Below are 22,861 nucleotides of genomic sequence, written 5' to 3' on the forward strand. Positions count from 1 at the left end.
AGAAAAATTTCACTTCAGCACTTCTGCTACATAAATGACACAGTGCCCTTACTCGCACTTCAAAAATTAGTCCACAACAATTATTTTCGGATATTTCTTCAAAGATGAAAATTAGTGCTTGTAGATTCTGAATCAAGCATATGAAATATTTTTTATAACATGTTTACTCGGAATAATCAAACACCAGGAAAGGGCAATATATAGGTGAATGATTAGGAATAAAATACCAGGGTGAAGCAAAATTTATGTTTAACGCAATGATTATTAAAAAATGTCACTTTTGGATTAATGGTTCACGCTCCTACAATTCTAATTACACAATTCGTAACATGTTGGCTCTAGTCGCTGTGTGTCTTGGATAATAGTGGCGGCTACACTACACATGGTACGACGTACACGTTTCTTGAAGTATGGACCAATTAATTCTTCTTGGCATCGTCTGAACGTCCGTAACATAGCCCAATCACTTGTACCAATCCCGTAATAATTCATCATTCGTCGTTCAAGGCTATTGTGGAACAACTTCCAGACAAGGCATCGCCTGTTCCATCCGAGTGTTGCCTCTTTCACTACTGCCTACAGACTGTCATCTCATCCCCACTCGCTATGCAGGTAGCATGCAAAAAACGCAAGCCACCCTTTACACTTCTCACAGTAACTTCCATACAGTACAAAAGCACTTTAACTTTTGCATAACACATGTACCAAACATTGTCCCTAAGCGTGTACATTTTATGGAAATGACAGTTTGCATAAATATATAAAATCACATACACGAACAGTTCCATTTCATTAATCCATGACAGAATATTATTCACTAAATTATACGTTCTACATATTTCTTTACATAAGTTACAAACGTACATTAGCAAAGCCCACTTAACATCACACATATCACATTTTCCATGCACTCTTTGCATATCACAGTTATATGACCACAAAGTTAGAAGAGAAATTTTTTTATGAATTAGATGTCTGATTCAATGACAGAGTTATAAGCAGAATGTGTTGGATGGCTTTGGAGAGAGGGGGAGGAATGTGTTAGTTGGTCCGGCACTGGCGAGTAAGAGAGCATAAAGTCCCCGCTGAGTCCAGTGCACGCACACACCCGCTGCACTGTGTGACACTGTCCAACTGTGGCCAATGATGGCGAAGTAAGGACACTGAAGGCACCCCTTGTTCAGCAATCGTTACTATGAGAGTTTTAACAGGTCAGTACGATGTGCTGAAGCCATGGGAGATTGTAGGTGGTCTGCCCTGCATCCAAGCTTGTGGCAATGAATTACGTAGTCTCAATAAAAAATTGAAAAGAAAAATACTCTCTCCACCCTCTTCAAGCGGGTGGGTCCTGCACATCCTTCCCCCTTCCACAGGAGTCGATTTCCGGCAGAGACACAGCGGCAACAGGATAATAACCAATTTTGCGACATCTTACAAGTTCCTAACCAGGAGAAAATTATATATTTTCATCTGTGTGCTTTGGTACTTTAATTTTTGAGTTTCTGCATGTTAATTTAATATTTCGTTGACACAGTTCTCGAGTTTTCGGTTGTGTCGGAAAGTAACCGATTTTGTGACATTTTACAAGTTCCTAACGAGGAGTGAATTATGTAGTCTCACCTAGTTTTTGAATCTTTGAGTGTTAATATGAATTACTAGTAACAGTTCTTGCATATTCGTCAGTGTCTACAGTAGGGTTTCAAGGCGAACGTCGGTAGTCATTTCTTTGCCTGTGTACCGTAGTTCTTAACTCTCTTTAGTAGGGATAGGGACTGTCATTGCTCTGTGTGGAGGCGAGCTAAGTTGGTGACACTTGGTTCTCAGCTCTAGGCTGCCTTGACTTTAGTTACACAGCTTGAGGCTTTACAGGACGGACATCACTATTGTAGACCAGCCGTGAGGATCCAACGGAAGTCCAGCAAGACCCAAGGGCCCGCCGATCGGTCCGCACCGTTGGTCAGCCCAGTTACTGCTCGGATTGAGGTTGACCTCTCACCCTTGATCGAGTGGAAGGCCGTCTCAGGGCGTGACAGGCTGCCAAAGATTTCTTAGGGGGTCGAATGTAAGACCTCTCCTGTTAGTCTGACAAACAGGTTTCAGGTGCTGTCTGTGGCTGACAATGTCCCTCAGCCAGATGCAGTCGCTCGTCCTGTTTCAGAGGCAACCTCTCAGCAGGCAAGAACCGTACAGTCACAGAGGGCCGGTTTGGCCAAGCGGTTCTAGGCGCTTCAGTCTGGAACCGCGTGACCGCTACGGTCGCAGGTTCGAATCCTGCCTCGGGCATGGATGTGTGTGATTTCCTTAGGTTAGTTAGGTTTAAGTAGTTCTAAGTTCTAGGGGAGTGATGACCTCAGATGTTAAGTCCCATAGTGCTCAGAGCCATTTGAACCATATTGGTAGTTGGGAGCTCCAGCGTTAGGTGGGTTATGAGGCCCCTTAGGGATATGGCTGCCTTGGAGGGGAAGGAAGCCAGTGTGCACACCATGTGCATACACAGTAGAGTCATTCCAGATATGGAACGAGTCCTGCCAGATACCTTGAGGAGCACAGGTTGTAGCCAACTGCAGGTTGTGGTCCACGTGGTGCCAGTGATGTGCGTCACTTTGGATCCGAAGAGATTGTCTCTGGTTTCGAACGGCTGTCGGAAGTGGTAAAGGCTGCTAGTTTTGCAGCTGTTTGCAGCATAGTCGACAGGAGCGACTGTGGACTTCTGGTACAGGGCCAAGAGGAGAGTCTGAATTAGAGGCTCAGACGGGTTGCAGATTATTGGACCTTCGCCATAGGGTGGTGGGGTTAGGGTCCTGCTAAATAAGAGGTGGCTATATGGGTAGCAGGGGCTGTATGGCGTGGACTTAGTGATTTTTTAGGTTAGAGGGTCTCGGGGAAACACAAAAAGCGCTTCAGTCTCAAAAGGTGCCAGTCGGACACAGGAAGAACATAGACCAAGGAAGTATCGCTATAACAGTTTAGGGGCCCCGGAAAGGTTCAAAATCATGAAATGTTCAGTTTGCACTTCTTTGCATTTTAAAAATCTACAGACTTTCCACTTTCAATTGATATATAATTTATTCAGTTCAGAAGACCACAACTATTTTTAAAATATTTTTGAAATATGTTCTGCATGGGTGCGACCCAATATGAAGCTGTTAAACTGCTATCAAATGTTGTACTCATGTACATACATGCTCATCAAGTACATTTTAGTGATGTGAGAGAAAATAAGTGTTAAAAAATAAGTATAGTGGTTAACATGTGATAGTTCGATATGTATCTCTCGAGTTTCATGTGTTTCCTGTTTATTTACGCTTTTGTTATACTGAAGGTATTCGTGGTGAATTCTGTTCATTGAAGTCCTTGTTTAATTGAAAGATAATGATGGGTAAGCGTAAAGTGACTAGAAATCCTCTGAAGATTTTTAAGAAAAGGAGAAATGATGGAAAGCCAAAGGTAGGTGTTATTACCGTAATCACCAAGGACGATAACCAAGTGTGTGAACCTAACCTTGCTGTTAAACATGCCCATTGTAATGAAAGTGAGAAAGAAAGTACTTTGCAGAGGGAGCTTGGTTCAGTTAGTGAAAAGTATGAATGTTTTATGGGCGAATAGAATATGAATGAAATACTTCATATGTCAGATCGCAACGGAATTTTTGCAAACTGTATAAGATGTATTCAGTGTAGTGAAATCAATCTGGAACTCTCTATAAAAATCACGTAGGACTTGACAGTGACATGTGGTAAGTGTTCATACATGACCACCTTTTGGAATGGAGTTGCAGTAACTCCAGATGAAGAAAATGGTAACAAAATCTACGAACACGACATTAGATTTGTGTATGCCTTGCGTAAAATTGTTAAGGGTGCTACTGCAGGTGCAGTTTTCTGTGGCATGATGAATCTTCCAAATCCCCCAACCAACTTTACGAGCTGTAGTAGATTCATAGGGTCTAAAGTAGAAAATGTCTCTATACAATCAATGAAGAAAGCTGTGGGAGAGGCAGTAATAGAAAACAGTGGTAGTAGAGACTTGATTGCAACATTCTACGGTACCTGGTATAAACGGGGACATGCATCTCTTCATGCTGTAGTATGTGTCGCCAGTATGTAAACAGGGAAAATTTTAGATGCAGCAGTAATATCTAAATATTGTAGGTGTCCACAAAAAAACGAAGGGACACATGAAAATAATTGTACAGCTAACTACAATGGCAGTAGCGGAGGAATGGAAGTGACTGGTGTTCCTGGTATATTTCAACGTTCTGTTGCGTGTGATTAAGTGCGACATACGAATTACCTTGGTAATGGTGATTCAAAAAGTTTCAAACATATTCAAGAACTGAAGCCCTGTGGTGATGGGTGTTGTAGTGTATAAATCTGAGTGTATTGGACACGTACACAAGCGAATGGGATCAAGACTTCGGGGACTGAAAGCTTCGTACAAAACACAAAAACTCAATGATGGTAAAAGGTGTTGTGACGTAACAAGACTGTTACGCCACACTGAAGTAGCCGAAAGAAAGGCACGCGTACACACACGCCGACTGGCGTCAAGTCTGGAACAAGATACGTTATGACTGCTATCAAGAAAATACGTAGCTTTGGAATATACTTAACTTTATTTACTCCTTGTGATACATCTCTCTTGACTATACAAATGCGACTCGTAAGATACATGCACTGTTACAATTGGCGCCTTGCTAGGTCGTAGCCATGGACTTAGCAGAAGGCTATTCTAACTGACTCTCGGCAAATGAGAGGAAGGCTTCGTCCGTATTGTCGCTAGCAATGTCGTCCGTACAACTGGGCGAGTGCTCTATCGTATATCGAGACCTGCCTTGTGGTGGCGCTAGGTCTGCGATCACACAGTGGCGACACGCGGGTCCGACATGTACTAAATGGACCGCGGCCGATTTAAGCTACCACCTAGCAAGTGTGGTGTCTGGCGGTTACACCACATTCCTCCCCCGCAAATCGGCGAACGGTCGTGTGATAAGGCTTCCGCCCGCCGTGGGGAGGACCCCATGTTGACGTATGCGATGAGGTGGGGAGCCTAACAACAGGCGAGGCTGTGCCACCCGCACCCGGCCATTCGGTCCGAGGGGATCTAGCAAACGCCTGAAAACCTAGTCCAGGGTGCACGTCAACATGCGGTGTATGCGCCCGTAATGAGACAGGAGGGGCCGAAGGGTCGACCTCCATTGCGTCGGGGTACCCGACGCGCGATGACATCATGTGGTCCGGAGCGGGCAAGAGGTCCAAGGCGGAGGACAGCTGGTCACGGGAAGCGAGCGGCGGCGCGTGACCCAGGGAGGCGCTTGGCGGCTGCAGCGAAGCGTCGAATGCGAGCGGCGCCGGCGGGAGAACAGGCGGCGGCGGCGGCGGCGGCTGCTGCGGCGGCGCATCGCCATGGGGCAAAATGGAAGGCATCGTCGGTAACACCTGGGGATGAGGCGAGCCAGTAGATGGGTCCCCAGGGCGCTGACCGGACGGCACCGTCGCTGAAAGCAGACGGGGAGCGGCAGAACCCGTGCGACGACAGAGGCGCAGCTGATTGAGATGCCGACGCACCTCACCAGAGGCCCCCAAAACCAAATACATCGCGCGGCCGCGGCAGCGAAGAATGCGCCCTGCGAGCCAACGCCGTGAACCTCGATAGTTGCGATAAAATACAACGTCGCCTGGAGCAAAAGCAGGAGTCTGCCGCTGCACAGGAACCTGATGCGGCGGATGCAGCAAAGACATCAAGGTGCGATGAGGACGACCGTGAAGCAACTCAGCCGGCGAGCGACCATCTCGGGGCTGAGAGCGATACGAAGACAAAAAGAGCAACAATGCGTCCTCCCGAGAATGCGACTCTTTCAATTTCAACATCTGTGACTTGAAAGTCCAGACCAATCGTTCAGCGGCACCGTTTGACTGAGGCGAAAACGGCGCGGATGTCAGATGTTGAACACCATTGGCCTGGCAGAATGACTGAAATTCTGCGGACATGAATTGTGGGCCATTGTCGGAAACAATAGTCTGCGGAAGACCTTCAATGCAAAAGATAGCAGACAACGCTTGGATGGTGGCGGAGGACGTCGTGTAAGACATCCGGACAACAAAAGGAAAATTACTGAAGGCATCGACCAGAACCAACCATCGAGCATTCCAGAATGGACCAGCAAAATCAATGTGCAAGCGTTGCCAAGGGGAAGTGGCTTTTGGCCATGCAAAGACTTTCCGCGGCGGCGCGGATTGTTGGTCGGCACACGCCATGCAAGAAGAACACATATTCGTAATCGCAGCATCGATTCCGAACCAAGTACAGTGCTGACGAGCAAGTTCTTTCGTTCGCACTATACCCCAATGTCCTTGGTGACGAAGCCGTAAAACAGAGGACTGTAACGAACGTGGGACCACGACTCTGGACTGATCATTATCAGAACGCAACAACAAAACACCATGTCGAACAAAAAGTCTCTCCCTGTGAGCAAAAAATCTGCGAACCAACGGATCCTCAATCCGAGACTTTGACAAAGGCCATTGCGTAGCAACAAAACGCAAAACGGTAGCAAGGACAGGGTCAGCAGCTGTGGCTGTAGCTACACGCCGAAAATCAATCGGAAACGATTCGACCACTTCATCGGTTTCCGAATCAATGAACATGCAAGCAAGTTCGGAAGAATCGAATGCTTTATCCTCAGCAACAGGCAAACGGGACAACGCATCGGCGTTTCCGTGCTTAGCAGTGGACCGATACAAGATATCGTAGCGGTACTGCGAGAGGAAAATAGACCAGCGAATGAATTTCTGCGGTGTACGTGGAGGTACAGGCTTGGTCGGATGAAAAAGCGACGTCAAAGGTTTGTGGTCTGTGATGATGGTAAAGTGACGACCATACAAGAAATCATGGAACTTAGTAACACCAAACACGAGAGCTAAAGCTTCTTTCTCTATCTGGGAATAATTTCTTTGCGCAGACGAGAGCAATTTGGACGCAAAGGCAATAGGGCGATCATGGGAGCCAACTTTGTGCGCAAGCACAGCACCGATCCCGAAATCCGATGCATCTACCATCAACAAAAGGGGTTTCTGGGGATCGAAAGGCGTGAGACAAGTATTAGAAAGCAACGCCGATTTCAACTGGCGAAAGGCGCGTTCGCATTCCGTCGTCCAGAGAAACGGAACACCTGTACGGCGTAAGCGATGAAGCGGAGCTGAAAGAGAAGAGGCATTGCGCACATTCACTCACACCTTGTGATTCTAAATCGTTCAATGTTCTTGCGACCTCATCACGCAATGCGTGAGGAACATTGCGCGCTCTGAAAAATTTCTTTTGCGCGTTTACTTTCAGGTCCAAATGTGCTTCATAATTCTGAGCGCAACCAAGGCCCGGTGCAAAAATGTCTGCAAATTCATCACATAGACGAGAAACACTGTCTGAAGGCACAGTTTGATTCACTGATAGGACCTGATTTACAATAGACATGTTAAACAACTGAAATAAGTCTAAACCAGACAAGTTCACTGCAGTAGAAGAACGAAGAACGTAAAATGACACAAGTGTCGTTTGTCCCTTGTATGTTGCAAGAAGGCTGCACTGTCCTAACACAGGAATTTTCTGTCCGGAATATGTGGTTAGCTTAACATTTGCGGAACGCAACGGAGGTTGGCCCAGTTGTTTGTACGTGTCGTGATTGAGCAATGAAACTGCAGCTCCGGTATCGAGCTGGAATGGTATGACCTTGCCATTAAAGTCCAAATCTACAAAAAGTTTATTGTCCTGCTGACGACAAGAGCGACTGTCTCGTGCAATTTGAACAGACACTGGTACAGAATCACTTGCTAATTGACGTGATTTCCGGCGACGTCGACGCACACGTTTTGCGGGACGAACACAGTCACTGTTAGAGAAAGTGTCACTGGACCAAGTGGAATTAACGACATGAATGTCCATGGGCGAAGGTCCACGAGCCTGAGTGTCCTTGGTTCGATTCCGGCGCGAAGCAAAGGGCCTGGAATGATTGTGATTGTCTGATCTGAGCTTTTTCTGGCAAACACTTTGAACATGTCCTTTCCTATTGCAGAAAAAGCAAATAGCTTGGCGTGACGGGCAATGTTCACGCGAATGTCTAGTAGCACACCGCGGGCATGATTGCACTGCCTTTGTGTGCTGGCGCGGCACACCTGGCTTAGCGCGCGGCGGCAGCTGCGTCGAAGTACGCGAGGGCCGGTTACCTGGCCGCGCAGAGCGTCCAGCAGGCCGGTTAATGTTACACACGGCTGGCGAAGTTTCAAAAGATTCCTGAGCACAGTCAAGTGTGTCTTGTCTATCCAATATGTCTATCACTTGTTGAAGGGAGGGATTTACTAGTTTCAAAATTTGCTCCCGTATGCGAACATCAGAAACGTTCTGTGCAATTGCATCACGCACCATTGTATCTGAATAAGAAAGGCCACAGTCACAGTCAAAGGCACAGTCCCTAGTAAGTCCTTGCAATGTTGCTACCCACTCCCTATTAGTTTGACCGGCCGTACGTTTTGTACGAAAAAACGTATACCGTTCTGCAACCACATTAACTGTTTCTTTGAAATAGGCATCTAAAGCAGACAAAATTTCCTCGTAGGACAGAGTTGCTACGTCGTGTCGGGGAAACAATTTCACTATCACACGGTAGGTGGACACACCGACACAAGAAAGCAAAAACGGCTGCCGCTCATTACCTTGAATTCTGTAGGCTGCTAGATGAAAGGCGAACTGTCGGGACCATTCTGGCCACGTCTCGTGGGTTTGGTCAAACTGGCAAAACTGCGGTGCAACTGCATGTTGTGGCTGCGGTAGCGGTGAAGCGGCGGCTGCCGCATCGTGTTGCAGTGCACGTTGACCCTGGACAAGCTGTCCAAGAGCATCCAATAACGCCTGCGTCTGCTGATTCTGCAAGCGATAAAATTCGGACACTACATCTGGAGATTGTGGCGAAGCCATGACACAAAGATATGTTAGCTATCAGAAAGAGCACTTCACTCGTCGCCAATCTGTTGTGACGTAACAAGACTGTTACGCCACACTGAAGTAGCCGAAAGAAAGGCACGCGTACACACACGCCGACTGGCGTCAAGTCTGGAACAAGATACGTTATGACTGCTATCAAGAAAATACGTAGCTTTGGAATATACTTAACTTTATTTACTCCTTGTGATACATCTCTCTTGACTATACAAATGCGACTCGTGAGATACATGCACTGTTACAATTGGCGCCTTGCTAGGTCGTAGCCATGGACTTAGCAGAAGGCTATTCTAACTGACTCTCGGCAAATGAGAGGAAGGCTTCGTCCGTATTGTCGCTAGCAATGTCGTCCGTACAACTGGGCGAGTGCTCTATCGTATATCGAGACCTGCCTTGTGGTGGCGCTAGGTCTGCGATCACACAGTGGCGACACGCGGGTCCGACATGTACTAAATGGACCGCGGCCGATTTAAGCTACCACCTAGCAAGTGTGGTGTCTGGCGGTGACACCACAAAAGGTAGGATGAGAAGGGAAGGTTAACTAATAGTGTAATTGATAAAATACACAACTATTATGGAATGGCTACTAGGCAAAACCCAGACAGTGTCGACGAAATGAAGAAGACTGTTTGGGTTATTTTTTTCATACTTTTTCAACTGATGAAAGTCTCCATGATTACTTGTCTACCAAAGGAGAAAACAGTTGGTGTAAGTACAAAAAGGGATTGCTAACTGGTGAAATGTAGACTCATAAACATAGTCTGACCGATGTGGTAATGGAGGTGATAAAAACTATTTTCAGAGACTTAGAAACACTTGAACTGCTGAAAATAGTGTTCGTGTAAAAACTGAAAACCCCGATGAAAGTATAAGTAGTGTTAGATGTTCCAGAATTCCCAAGACGCTTCTTGTTGGAATAGAAATACTTCACTATGCTGCTGTTGCTACTTTAAATAATGGCAAGGTTGTAAAGTGCGAAGTATTTCGAAATATCGGAATGAAGGTAGGTTTCAACATGGTACTAACGATGCCTGCTTTATACAAAGAGCGTCTTCAGGCTGCTGACAGGGCCGTCAATAGACAAAAATACAAGCCAGAGTAAACAGGAGGAGGACAAAGAGGAAGCTGGAGGAAGAGTCTGCAGAAAATGAAGATAATCCATCCTATGGACTTGGAATGCACGAAAAAGTTAATCCAAACTTTGTCGCCCGATTACCAAAAGTTTTATTTTTTCATAGAAATTACATGCTTTCTCAGGGTCTACCAAAATATTTTGGTTAAAATTTTCAGGAAATGTTACACAGCCTTTTTCCAAAAACCTGTACATTGTTGAATTTATAAGCAGAAAATGGCATAAAAAGTAATGAATTTTCACTACAATTGAACAAATTAATCTCTAACAACTGAATTCACATTTTAAAAATCTGTGTGTTAAGTTGTAACAAATGTCCCAATAAACAACCTGCAAAAACTTCATCTTCCTAGCTCAAATACTTTCTTAGAAAACATAGAATTTAAAAGCTCTATTTTAACACTGGAAGGATTTGGCTTTTTGGAACCCCTTAAAACTAGTCGAAGCTGTGTTGAGAAAGCACCACAGCTGCAAGCGCTAATGGAAAGCACTGATACTCAAATCGTTATAGGTACTGAAAGCTGATAAAGCCGGAGGTAAATTCAGCCGAAATTTTTTCGATGGACCTAAGGAAGGGAAAGGCTAAATAAAGTTGACAGTAGCGTGTTTATTGCTATTAGAAGTAGTTTATCTAGATGCGAAACTGAAGTAGATAGTTCCAGTGAGTTATTATGGGTAGAAGTCATTCTTGGCAACCGAAATAAAATAATAACTGAATCCTTTTACCGATCTCCCAACTCAGATGATACGATTTCTAAAAGGTTCAAAGAAAACTTGAGTTAAATTTCAAACAAGTACCTGCCACATACAATTATAATTCGTGGTGACTTCAATTTACCATGTATATGATTGCGAAAATACATTTTTAAATCCAATGGTAGACATAAATCATCATCCGAAAATTTGCTAAACTAATTATCTGAAAATTATTTTGAGCAGTTGGTTCATGAGCCTACTCTAATAGTAAACGATTGTAAAGCACACTCGGTCTCATAGCAAGAAATAGCCCTGAGCTACTAATGAGCATAAAAACGGGTGCAGGGATTAGTGAACGCAGGGTTGTCATAGTGAGACATAATACCGTAACTTCCAAATCCACAAAAAATGAATGAAAAGTATACCTTTCCTTATCCAATAAAAATTCGCTTTACGCTTTGGTTCAAATGGCTCTGAGCACTATGAGACTTAGCATTTGAGGTCATCAGTCCCCTAGACTTAGAACTACTTAAACCTAACTAACCTAAGGACAGCACACACATCCATGCCCGAGGCAGGATTCGAACTTGCGACCGTAGCAGCAGCGCAGTTCCGGGCTCAAGCACCTAGAAACGCTCGGCCACAACGGCCGGCCTTGACACATTCCTGAGAGACAACCTCCACTTCTTTCAAATTAACAATGTAACTGTAGACCAGATGTGGCGTGAATTAAAAGATATAGTATCGATGCAACTGAGACATTTATAACAAACAACGGAGTAGATGCCCCAATGTAACAAATCAGGTCAGAAAACTGTTGCGGAAACAAGGGAAAAATCATGCCAAATTAAAACGAACGCTAAATCCTAAAAATTGGCAATCTTTCAGACAAGATCGAAATTTAGCGTGGATATCAATGCGAGATGCTTATATGAGTTTCCACAACCAAACTTTATCTCGAAACGTTTCAGGAAATGCAAAGCGATTCTGGTCGTACGTAAAGTATGCTAGCGGTAAGATGCAATCCATGCCTTTTGTGCGCTATAGCAATGGAACTACTATCGTTGACTGTGTTGCTAGAGCAGAGTTACTAAACACACACATATTGTGTTCGAACATTATGAGTTACCTTAAAGAGAAAGGTCTCTTGACACATAGTCAACACGGACGCAGAAAATGTTCTTCTTGCGAAACGCAACTAGGTCTTTACTCAGACGAATTGTTGAGTGCTATCGGCAAGTGTTTCAAATTGGTTCAGTATTTCTAGATTTCCAGAAGACTTTTAATACCGTATCTCATGAACGGCTTGTAATCAGATTGCTTTCTTATATAATATCGTCTCAGTTATGGGACTGGACTCGTGATTTCCTTTCAGAGAAGTCACAGTTCGTAGTAACTGATGGAAAGTCACCGAGTAAATTGGATGTGATTTCTGGAATTCCCAGGGTAGTGTTATACGTCATTTTCTGTTCCTTATCTATCTAAACGATTTAAGAGACAATCTGAGCAGCCGTTTCACATTGTTTGCAGATGATGCTGGCGTTTATCGTCTACTAAAGTCATCAGAGGTTCAAAACCGATTACAAAACGATTTAGATAAGATATCGGTATTTTGAAAAGAATGTGAATTGATCCTAAATAATGGAAAGTGTGAGGTTATCCACATGAGTGCTAAAGTGTATCCGTTGAACATCGGTTACGTCATAAATAAATCAAAACTAAAGGCCGTAAATTCAACTAAATATGTAATTACTATCTATGAGAACTTGAATTGGACAGAACACATGGAAAATATGGTGGGTAAGTCGAATCAAGGATTGCGTTTTATTGGCAGAACACTTAGAAGACGCAACAGACATACTAAAGAGACTGTCAACACTATGCTTCTCTGTCCTCTTTTGGAGTACTGCTGTGCGGTGTGCGATTGTTGCCAGGTAGGATTAACGGAGTGCATCGAGAAAGTTAAAAAAAGGGCATCACGTTTTATATTATAGAGAAACAGGGGAGAGAGTGTCACGGACATGATACAGGATTTGGGGTGGACATCATTAAAACAAAGTCGTTTTTAATTGCGGCGGTATCTTCTCAAGAAGATAATAACCCTCGATAGCAACATGTAAACGTAAGTAAGTCATAGTGATTCCAGGAATTAGTCAACCATGAGCAGAGTCCGTTAAAGGTAAACGTTTCTGTAAAAGTGGCAGGTGACAGTTCATGTCAACAGGGAGTTGCCGCATACAGGTGGCTGGACCAAGACATATAAGCAAACAATCCAGGTCCTATCTGTCAGGCTCTCAGTTTGTACTTTGCACAGTAATCATCAGCGTGATGCGTTTGTTTATAGGCCGTGACATTCGCAAATGCCTGGTTAAGTGAGAAGATTAGTTCAACATAGATATCCTTAAGTTGCAAAGCTTGTAACAGCAAACTAAGTGGTGCAGACATGCCTTGCTGTACGTCACAAGTAGAATGGTGAGAAATACAACAAACTTCGATTTGAGTTACAGAGTGGGGGGAACAATCGTGGATGAACGTTTTAGTTTATTTATAATATCCGATTTTACACAATGTTCAGTTGATGTTGGCCCGTATCAGAGATATTTTTTCATTGTCGAAAGGAAAAAGTTGGTAAATCTGAAACAACAATCGACGGATACTTCCTATCGCCACACCCACCTTTAACAACGAGTTGTCCCACATGAGTGTCTCCCTTATCTCCCATTAACATGAGCTTACTCAGAAAGTATGGTTCACAGAGCCTTATTAGAATGCAATCCTTAACCGTAGCTCATAATACATAAATAGAGTGACTGTGCTTCCATTACCTGTTTCCCCGGCCTGTGCCAGCTAACCACCGGACTGGCAACTGATGCATTGGTGGATCTGTAGACTGTGTATGTTTGCATTTATTACAGAAATGAAATATGCACATATCTTGTAGAAACATGCCACAACTGGTACCGGAGATGCTTACCGACATGATCTTGCACTCATGATTTTTTTGAAAATTTGAACATGCTATAACATCTGACCCATTGAAAGTTTCCCCTGCTGTGACTCGGTAAATTTCTCTAATGGATACATAAGTACAGTAAAATTTAACTTACCAGATTGTCACTCTCAACCCAGAATTATTCAAATGTGCCACTCTATGGCCTTGGTGCAGCAAGTTTAGTGATATATTTTCAGCAATAAAAATAGTCTAGATTGGAATACCAGTATAAGCTTTATCGACGCATTTTCCCTTTTCACGGCATCTTCAGGATTTTTACATGGAAAAAATACATAAAAAGACATTAGGGTTATGGTCCTATGTAGCAAGACAAGGTGAAAAAAAATTTTATATAGTATAAAACGCAGGGTGAAAGGGGACTTGCGTTTATGAACTGCAGGTGATAGCCGGCCGGTGTAGCTGAGTGGTTCTAGGCGCTTCAGTCTGGAACCGCGAGACCGCTACTGTCGCAGGTTCGAATCCTGCGTCGGGCATAGATGTGTGTGATGTCCTTAGGTCAGTTAGGTTTAAATAGTTCTAAGCTCTAGGGGACTGATGACCTCAGATGTTAAGACCCATGGAGTCGCCAATCAATTCAAATGAAATGTCTCACCTGTATGAGAATATACATAATGGATGTAAGAGTGCAGGTTGTAGACATATGGTTGACGACATATGGAAATTTAGGTATCACCCTGAGTCGTGTACGGATAGCCAAATTGTAAAGCGACCACTCGGGAGAAGCGGGAAATGCGGGTACGAGGCCGGCCGGAGTGGCCGAGCGGTTCTAGGCGCTTCAGTCTGGAACCGCGCGACCGCTACGGTCGCAGGTTCGAATCCGGCCTCGGACATGGATGTGTGTGATGTCCTTGGGTTAGTTAGGTTTAAGTAGCTCTAAGTTCTAGGGGACTGTTGACCTCAGATGTAAAATCCCATAGTGCTCAGAGACATTTGAACCATTCTGAGCGGGTATGAGTCCCGAGCTGGCACAAATTTTCACTGTCGTCTTTGCATTCAGCAGCTGATGTTTGTCCATATTGGCAACTGAAAATACATTTCGTGTCTATAAGACAAGGTAAAAGATAGTTGGTGGCACTGCAGTCACTAATGAAACGAGTCCGGACCTCAATATTTTCTTCTCTTCGCCATAGTGCCAGTTTTCTCTGCAGTACTGAGCTCTGAGCACTATAGGACTTATCATCTGTGGTCATCAGTCCCCTAGAACTTGGACTTACTTAAACCTCACTAACCTAAGGACATCACATACATCCATGTCCGAGGCAGGATTCGAACCTGCGACCGTAGCAGTAGCGCGGTTCCGGACTGAAGCGCCTAGAACCGCTCGGCCACATCGGTCGGCTAACGACTCTGTCTACCAATGCCAAGCCGAATAATGAATTGTGTAAGAGCCATAGGTGAACGGGTTATTGTATTGATCAATTTGTGAAGCTCTTTCTCTTAAATAAATAATGAAATTTTTCTGAAATTTTAACCATTTGTTTGCCTATACACGTGCATACTACCGACTTCTGTCCATTCGGATAATTGCTTCGTAGTGCATCTTTTTTTTTGTAGGGGAGGGGGAGGGGGAGAAGGGGAGCTAGAATGTAGAAATGGCTACGGAAGAGTGACTGTGCATTTCTAATACGAACACATACATTAGAAAAAAAACAACACATTTTGTTGTTTCCCTTCTACAGCGAACACAGCGTAGTTTAAGAAAGCGTTATCTGAAATAAACATTGTTATTTAGCATATTTGTTCACAGTTAATGAAGCTTAAACTAAGCGAAACATGTACATGAGACTCAGTTTGAGTAATACAGAAAAAATGCTGCTATAAACGTCAGAGTTCGCACTTAATTCACAATCACAAGACGTTCCGTGGAGGTTTTTTTAAATATGATCAGTAAATTCTCCACGCTTCTCAAGAAGTACACCACCTCGTCCTGCGTGAGTGGTCTGGTGCGAATTTGGTGCTTCACGGGACCGCGCGATAGGCGAGTGAACCAACGTGATGCAGTGCGATGCGGTAATTATCACCTACGTGCGCAGCCCAGTAGCGCGGCGCTTGTTATCTGTTCTTGAGAAAAATTAGTTTTCCGATTTCCATACTGCAAGAGGTTCTGTATCTTAACGAAGCAAAGCTACATCAAATCCAGGAGTTCGTTTGTTCGGTAAGATTCTCCTTTCCCTTAAACAGTTAGAAACACTTATTTCGGTTTTGCGCATTTTCTTCGGTATATGATGCTTCTCAATCGATTCTGAGAAACTTTTTCGCACACTGAATTGATGTTTTTCGTATCTTATAATTTCACAACACGGTCTGATGAAGTTTCTGTTTCTTCGATATATGTGATAGTTTTCGTGATACATAATTCCTAAGCAGGCTGTTGCATAAAATGTCAAGCGTTTACAGTGGAAAATGTAGTCGCTGGTTACTTTACGTTTGGTACATTTTAAATGATACGTTGCTGCGCAGTAAATACAGCTAAAATATCTCAATCGTTTTTAACGCTGAAACAAAAGCCACGTCTCACAACAGTGTGGAGAAAATATAAGTTGAAATATTTCCTTTGAGTGTACTGGCGCCGAGTGCGCTGCTTGAGCAGTTCATTGTCTGTTGTGAAGAGTTCGTGGAAGCAAAAGGTTATTCCGCCGTCAGCAAGACGCACAAGTCAACAGAGCACATTAACTATAAACGGATGAAAGACAAAACATTTTTCACGGAAAAATCGTATCTTAAATATCAGTTACTGCATCATCATTGTCTACGATAAAGGAATGATACTAATATTTCCACCGGTATACGGAGAGGCATATTGACGGAGAATTCCATCAGTTGTATGAAGAAATGAAATGTTGACCTTTGCTATTCATGGAGTATGCTCCAATGTTACCTACAACGTTTGATTATATCGTGGACACAGTAAAACGTGTTCTGCAGCTGAATTCAACTATCACAGTTGCGTTAACTACCTTTTTCTTTTATAATTTCATAAACAAATATTTTCACAATCGTTGTAGCAGTTAGTAAAACTATGAGGACAACACTGTTAAGAAATAACATACCAGAGTCAACGGAAAATTATTTTAAAAAGTGTTCAGTAGTTTTGGAACAAATGGCAATTTCGTAATTGTCTTGGAAGTATTGAGTTTTTGCAAGGTACAGTGACGGCCAAGGAGTATTATACTCTGGCTGCAGACCACGTACAACCCTTCGTGACTATCATGCGTCGCGACGGAAGTCGCATATTTCAAGAAGGTAATGCATCATAGCAAAGTTCAAATGGCTCTGAGCACTATGGGACTTAACAGCTGAGGTCATCTGTCCCATAGATCTTAGAACTAACCTAAGGGCATCACACACATCCATGCCCAAGGCAGGATTCGAACCTGTGACCGTAGCGGTCTCGCGGTTCCAGACTGACGCGCCTAGAACCATACGGCCACACCGGCCGGCCTCATATCACAAGGCCAGGAATATGATAGAGTGGTTCGAGGAACACAGTGGGGAGTTCCAATTGATGTGATTCCTTCCGAAGTTGCCAGATCTGAATCCGATCGATCACATCTGGCATGTGATTAAACGCGACGTCAGAGCTCATAGATCCCCTTCCCGCAATTTACGGACTTGTGTGTGCAGATGTGGTACCAACTCACTCCAACGACCTACCAAGGCCACATTGCTTTCATGCCGCGACGTGTTGTGGGGCAGCGGGTGGAAATTGTTATATAAATGTTTGTAGAATGTAGAAACACTGCATTTCCCATTATTTAGAATTTTATTTATGCTGTCTTTCGCCGTTCTCAACACTGGCTTTCTAACTACAATATTGGCAACCAGAAAGTGATTAGCAAAACGTGAAGCCTGTAATTAGAATTCCTAGTGCCCACTTCATCTGAGAATACACTTATAGTTACAGCTTATAGCTCTGAGGAATTAGGAGATTGTCTGGGATTTCTAATCAAAAACGGTCGTAAAAAAAACGTTCTGTATTCTGAAAGTCACAGATGAAAACAAAAGAATCCACAAAATCTAACTAACAGAGCAGTTCAGAGTCTAATGCGCTGATGCAACTATAAATGTCCAAATTAAAGGTTTAAATGAATGCTCGCCATAATTTGATGATTAGGTTCATCAAACGCCACGCTAAATAATGGTAGAATGTTTGTCCCGCGGCGGCACGTGAAAATATGACAATACGCAAACTGAAGATCGATAATTAAAGTCATCCCAGAATTAACACTTCACTCGAAAATGATTTCATGGTTACGCGTACCTCGAGTAACTTAATACGGCATCCGAGGCTGTTTGTAGAAATGATACCGACGCGACGCGACGCGACTCCCGACACAGATGGCGTGCTATTCAGCGTCTGGAGAGAACTGGGGCCTTGCTTCCTCGCGCAGCGTTCTTATATATAAAGCCGCGGTGCGGACAGCTAAGGGAACGCCTGATCAAATCGGCTCTCCCGACTAGCCGCTGGTCTAGTAATGCACCACATTAAGTTACCGAATAAATCATAGCTTCTTTTGCTGATGGCCGATGAAGCTCTTAATTTAAATGTGCATTCAGCACACAGGTAAGTAATCATAATAAAAGTTTGACGTGGCTAAGTTAAATATTTTGGGTGAGAGAATTAATTTAATTACACTGCACGCAGTAGACGAGCTCTGAACTTGCCCTTTTGAGATATGCTATCGTTATAGTTTTATAGTTATTCAAATGAAACTTCTCACATCTTTGTGATTATATCGGATCTCCATCTACTTAAATATAAACATCCCAGCCTTATTTATTAGCCTACTTAATCTATCTTGCTTCCTTAAGTTTTAAGAGAAAAACTAGAAAATTATGAATTTCACCTAAAATCTTAATTTGTGAGATCCAAAGTACTGTTTCTATTAAATTATTATGGAAAAGGAATCTAACTATAAATTTTTAAATCTCTAGCTCTTTTCTGTTGCGCCAATGATTTTTACAGAAAAACGTCCAAATTTCGAAAATTGTTAAAGCTATCGAACTGATATTCAACACATATTAATTTAATATTACTCCTGACATGCTAGAAACATTTTAGGTTATTTACATGATTTTTAAAGTATTGCGCAACATTGATGATGTCAGAGCTAGTTACAGCGGACTGGCTGGCACACAATGGAAAGACTGGTGTGCATTTATTACGGCGTGAGTAGGCTGCTTCCCTACAGTGTCACCCCTGTTATCCGTGCCAAAGATGCAGATATCGGCTATGAGGTAGGTAGTCGTAATGTGCTGGCTGATCAGTGTACTTGAGCTCGACACACTGCTTTCTTTAGACAGCTATATCGTTACTATCAAGAGAGGTATAAATCCAATGTGTATTATCAGAATTACTGCCACTATGCTTTTCCATATTCCTCTGACGCTTTTGCCTGCCACAGTAAATGTAAATAATAAAATATGTTTCGCAGTCTTGATTCTGTATCATGTATCCGACCATCGTGAAGTTGCTGACGAACGGACTTCTACAATACCTTGTTCTGAAGACTCGCTTGGGGAATGGAAGATGCTGAGCTTCCCAAGTTTCTTTGGGTCGTACCTCATACATTTTTCCGTATAGTGCCAGAACACACCTGTGGTAAACGTATGTGCTGAACTGATTGATTCTGATAAACTTGTCACTGAGTTTGGGGTCAATTCAAGTTTGAAAAGCTTTTGTTCTAACTGTGCCCCAACATACTGCTCTAGTACCTTAGTAATGCGAACACATCGATTCTTTGTGTCACAGTATTGTTCACCTGCACAATGGACTTGTTTAAATTATTGGTATCAGAAACCACCACAGCTGTATCACCTTAAGCGATTTAGGGAAATTTCGGAATTCCGTGAATTTCGATGGGGTGCTGGTGATTTGACATACCCAAATCATTTAATAACAATAATGGCTACCTTTCTTTGAAAAGGTACAGCAGATTTCCTTCCCCATACTTCACCAATCAAAGCATGTGCTCCGTCTGTAATGACCGCGTGGTTGGCACACATTAAACGCTAATCATATTTCCCTCCATCTTACCTCCCTAAATTTCCTTTCTCAGACGGACATCTGTGGCAGATACCTCTGACCTCTGATGTGGTTGTGTGCTACATAGCTAGAGTGCCATACATTTCATTCTGCGAAAAATTTTCATCCTTATTTGAAATCGTGAAAATTATGAAAAGTTAGAAATACTGAATATTTTCAGTTGAAGCGAAGAAGTTTTCTCGTAACTACTTGCTTGCGAAGTATTCGCCTGGTGTTTCTTCTCTCTCTAAAGGTGAGAAGGAACGGGAGATTGAATTTATTTTCGCAGAGGCCCCGGCTTGTGTGTGGCGGAGCGGGCACTGCTGTTTATTAATGCAACAAGCTGCAGCGGCTGTGCGATGGCATACCCGCCACGGGGGAGATGAACGTCGTGAGGCAGTCTACATTCACGCACGGTGGGGCACATTTGTATTTGAAGCCACTAACTACCACTTGTATGTGGTGCAACTTGGCTCGTGATTAGCGGGTTTAATTCTTTTGACATGGCATGGTCCTTGAATAACTTAGGTGTCGGCAGGGGGCATCTGCGAATGCGGAGAAGAGGGAAAAATAAGAACGAGCTGTCTCCCACGGCCTCCTACGTAGCCCTTGTACACAGAATATTACATCTGAATCCGATCTATACAAAGCTGCAGGAGACCCCGAAAGCTCTGTGTACTTAAAGCCTAGCGAACAATATCACAAACGTGCTGCTTGTAGGATACAAAGGAATGAGCCGCAGTGGCCTTTGCAGCGTGCTGTTCGTACAAATAGTGAGTAGAATGCTACAGCTGTTGCAAATTAAGAGGGAGCGTAGGGCCTAGTGAAAGTGAAGTGGTCAATGCCTGTGGAGCTCATACCGCCATCATCAGATGTTCACATTCACGTCAACACTCACACTTACAACGCCAGCTAAACGACGGAAAAAATGAATTGCTGTTTTCACATCTGGCGCTTATGGTTCCTAAAATCGTACCACGCTACACTGCATCGAAATATTTTTACGATTCCAGAAACATATGGCATGCAAACCACATGTATTGCAGGAAAATACCACAACATTCTGAATTCGAGTATAATTCAGGGTGTCCCAAAAAAAATAACCCGATTTTAACTTGTAATAATATTGAGACAAATGTCACTAGGTAACTGAAACAGAATTAGATGTAATTGGCTAGATGTAATAGTCTAGACTTTCAGAAAAAATCCGCTAGATGCCGCTACGAGCGCTGCCCTGTAGCGTGCAGCCAGTCTCGCGCAATATGGAGTCCGCGCAACAGCAGGCGTATTGTGTTATTGAATTTAGTCGCACTCAATCAGTAATCGCAGTTCAGCGGGCGTTTCATATTCGATTTCGAGCTAACCCACCTTCACCAAAGAACATTCGACGGTGGAATAAACAGTTTGAAGAAACAAGGCGCCTCTGTAAAGGCAAAAGTACTGCCCGGACACGCGTTCCTGAACAGAGTAACGAATCATATCTTGCAATGCTACGGAGCTGGTTATTCCCACAACTTATAACGCCCCAAGTATAGAACCCATAATGACCACGCTTTTGTTGCGAAAGAAATAGCAAAATTAGACATCCTGACAGTGAAGGCAGCTACTGACAACCGAATTTACACTCTTGTCAATATGGTTAACAGCGATGGTATAAATATACTAATAATTATCCTAAATAAAGGACTGAATGAAACAATAACATACGAGTCAAAACAGAAACACTAAAGAAAGAATTCAAAAATGATTATTTACGAAAGTTAAAGCCCAGACCATAAATCGACCAAACATATCATTTATCCTAGAAGAGAGATGTAGACGCATCGAGCTGTAAGTTCGCTGTGACTACAATGTAACTCGGCAAAGGAGATGTTAACTTCACTTTTCTCTTGTACGCGGGCAATAGTAGTACGCTTGTTAAGCGCTGCTAGATTGTTTCAAAACTGATTTGAAGTTTAAAGTTTATCATATAGACTGGAAATATTAGTCAGAAGTCGGACTAAAGCAGGATCATCTTTACCGTTAGACAAATAACGGGATTTTGATGTGTATGAGAGAGAAGTGAATCGTGTGATTACCGATTTGTTATGGGACTTAGCCTTCGTGATACTTAATAGTCACGAACATCTAAGGACACAGAAAGAGACTGATCGCCAACATAAACTCGATTATTAGACTTGAGTAGGCTAAAACTAAACGCAATCACGAAGAAATTACAATTTCGCCGTGTTCTCAGAAGTTAATGTGAAGGGCAGAATTACTGAGGTTACCATATGCAGTTCGTTGAATGACATGTCGGTGTATGTGCTCAGAATACGGAAAGACAATAATTACGAAGAACAATAAACCTTAATTCAAATTTAATTCTCCGTGTCGCCTACATCTTTTAAGAGACATTTAAAGCGTATTCCTGAAATTAATTGATTATTCTTATAACATAAAGGTGCCAAGTGATTTAGTGACAATTCAACTGTAAACGGTAATAGCTTTACACTAAAAATACGAAGCATTCTGAACATTGGTCAAGGGTATGTTATCTCTGGAATTATGTCGTGTGGTTGTTGAATACGCGACGTAGCGACGGAATAATAATTAACAACTTAATATCCTCCAAAATTCATAATGTGGCCTCTGCTTTGGTGATGGAATGATGATTCAGGCCACTATTTTTTAACGTTTGAATAATCATTCTCAAACCGGGCATGAGAGCTATAGTCAGCAAGTTCGCGTTAACTGAAGGGTCTGTCGCGAATACGCAAGGGACTTTTGGTTATTTCAGATCGATGGAGGCATTGCGTTATCGAGTGGTGCAGTCGCTACATTTATAAGAGAAGATGATCGAAAAAAATGGCTCAAATGGCTCTGTGCACTATGGCACTTAACATCTGGGGTCATCAGTCTCCTAGAACTTAGAACTACTTAATCCTAACTAACCTAAGGACATGACAAACTTCCATGCCCGAGGCAGGATTTGAACCTGCGACCGTAGCTGTAGTGCGATTGC

The sequence above is a fragment of the Schistocerca americana genome, chromosome X (assembly GCF_021461395.2).
Source record: "Schistocerca americana isolate TAMUIC-IGC-003095 chromosome X, iqSchAmer2.1, whole genome shotgun sequence".
Lineage (NCBI taxonomy): Eukaryota > Metazoa > Arthropoda > Insecta > Orthoptera > Acrididae > Schistocerca > Schistocerca americana.